Raw genomic sequence first — 2,786 nt, 5'->3', positions numbered from 1 at the left:
TTATGAAGCCTGCAGGCTTATCTGATATTCTGCTGAATGGAAGAAAAGCCACCTCTGGTTTGATTGCACTCCATTTAGCAATCTACAATTCAGGTTGCTCTGAGATCTAGTGCTCTCTACCTTGTAGACAACCTCACACCACTGGTTCTTCTGGACTTCAGTGACTTTGAATACCTCATAGGGCGGAATTAAAACCTCACTCTCATTTACAAAGGCAGAGTAATATGCCAGGTTACCCCCGAAACATGTTTTGATCTCAAAGCAGGAAACGTTACCAAAAGTGTATAAGGTTTTGAGTTGATAGCTTGAGGTGAAAGAACCAAAAGGGATCTCTTTGTCAACAACACTGATTAAAAGACGAGGCAGTTCTGCGGTAGGTGGTCCTACATGCTGTTTGACTTAGTTTAAGGATGTGAATGGCATCCGTCAGATAGAAGTGCAGGGAATGGTACTGGAATGTTTTTCCATACAGTGATTTGCCATTTCTAACCACATTGTTGAAGTCAAATTAGAAGGATTGTGATTTAGATTTGGTTTTGGGTTTGTTATTTGTGTATAAATACATAGCATCGGAATGCTCTCTGTTCAGACCACGTTTAGGTGACTTTGCTTTTTGTTCGGCTATCTTCCAGGCTTCATCGAACTTTGAGACACTTGGCCGCTTTAGTGTACATTTCCGTTGTGCAACTTTCATATTTGTCATCAACAGAATCTGGGGCCATGTCCAGTGCAAACGAACGGCTTGGGCTGTAAGAACAACATGTCATAGTGTCAAATAAAGACATGCCTGGTCTCCACATCCAATGGGATATTTTTGTTTTATGGAAACAGTTCAGCACTTGAAATCACATTTGCATAGTTGTGGGGAGGATGGATTGTATGATGGAGAGATGGCTTGGCTACCCCAGGATGAATTGTATGATGGAGCGATGGCTTGGCTACCCCAGGATGAATTGTATGATGGAGAGATGGCTTGGCTACCCCAGGATGGATTGTATGATGGAGAGATGGCTTGGCTACCCCAGGATGGATTGTATAATGGAGCGATGTCTTGGCTACCCCAGGATGAATTGTATGATGGAGCGATGGCTTGCCTACCCCAGGATGGATTGTATGATGGAGCGATGGCTTGCCTACCCCAGGATGGATTGTATGATGGAGCGATGGCTTGGCTACCCCAGGATGGATTGTATGATGGAGCGATGTCTTGGCTACCCCAGGATGAATTGTATGATGGAGAGATGGCTTGGCTACCCCAGGATGGATTGTATGATGGAGCGATGGCTTGGCTACCCCAGGATGGATTGTATGATGGAGCGATGTCTTGGCTACCCCAGGATGAATTGTATGATGGAGCGATGGCTTGGCTACCCCAGGATTAATTGTATGATGGAGAGATGGCTTGCCTACCCCAGGATGAAGGTGCTTGTAATAGAGTTTGGTGTAAACTGATTGAGGGCAATAAATTACAGTTAAATGTGTATAACAAATGAACAGTGAATAAATATGTCACCAGTGTGTAGTAAAGACAGACGATCAACGAGGGGATCAACACCAGCAAAGTGAAAAGGAGACACCAACCAGCCATACTTTCTTATTCTCACACTCACAGTCACATCTCATATCTAAAAACGAGAGAGAAATCAGTCAAATATGATACAAGAGATTTCAACAAGAACCCAGGACTAACTGTTCCTGTTCCAATGACATTAATACAGAAGCACAATGACATTAATACAGAAGCACAATGACATTAATACAGAAGAACAATGACATTATTACAGAAGCACAATGACATTAATACAGAAGCACAATGACATTATTACAGAAGCACAATGACATTAATACAGAACCACAATGACATTATTTAGCTCTGTCCTAATGTTCTAAATGTGACTTTCTATTTCTCCATTCGTCTTACGGTGGCAAAGGTTCACCTCACACATTTAAAGATTAGAAGTAACTTAGTCAAGAAAGGTCTTATTTCAACAAGGATCTAGGTCTTACTAAGCCTGGTCCAAAGACAGGCATACAAACGCACAGCCTGTCAAATAGTGAATCACTGACCTGTACTGAAGGTCGACACGAGATGTTTGAATCTCTGCAGTGAAACTCTTTGTATTCTATATTCCAGTAAATGGTCAATCATTTGTATGTTTTAATTACCTTGACAAGGACGTTATGGACATGAAAAGCTAAGATATGATAATATAAGATAAGAAATCTTTCTTCCACACGCTGACCTAACCCTCGTCACTTGTCCTGGCTCAGTGCGGTATAACGACTCCTCAAAAGTGACTTTCTCTCTCAGTTTGGTAAATGTTTAACTTTATGATTGTTGTTTCAGTATGTAACTTCCAGATGTTTTTCCTCCAGATTTACATGTAACATTCTTTCATAAAGAACACATGTTCAACTTAATAAAAAAATGTTTCCCATCTCAAGAGGTGAAATAAAACAAGTATTTCTAGCCGGTCGTTCAGTGGGGAACAGGGATGTCATGTTATGCTCGATCCGCTCAGTTTCCCATCTCAAAACAGCAGATAATGGCCAAGTAAAAAGCAATGGCAGTTTTAACAAGACTTTATAAGACTTTATTCATATAAAAAACTGATTTACTGAATGTTCCATTTGGTCTTTATTGAAGGCCATTCATTTAAAATAGCAGGCTTTAAAAATGTAATATTTGTGCACAACTTCTAATTTAAAAAAAACATATTTGGCAATGACATGCAGTACAAGTAGTGGAATGTTAGATAAACAGACTGGTACCCAGGCTACACTGA

General features: G+C 40.5%; 1 pseudogene; it reads right to left on the bottom strand.

Annotated features, from left to right (window-relative positions):
- On the bottom strand, nt 1-694 carry LOC139423591 (ecto-ADP-ribosyltransferase 5-like; annotated as a pseudogene).
- Nucleotides 695-2,786: the final 2,092 nt, after the last annotated feature.

The sequence above is a fragment of the Oncorhynchus clarkii genome, chromosome 13 (genome assembly GCF_045791955.1).
Source record: "Oncorhynchus clarkii lewisi isolate Uvic-CL-2024 chromosome 13, UVic_Ocla_1.0, whole genome shotgun sequence".
NCBI lineage: Eukaryota > Metazoa > Chordata > Actinopteri > Salmoniformes > Salmonidae > Oncorhynchus > Oncorhynchus clarkii.
This window is presented reverse-complemented; position numbering and strand designations above follow the sequence as displayed.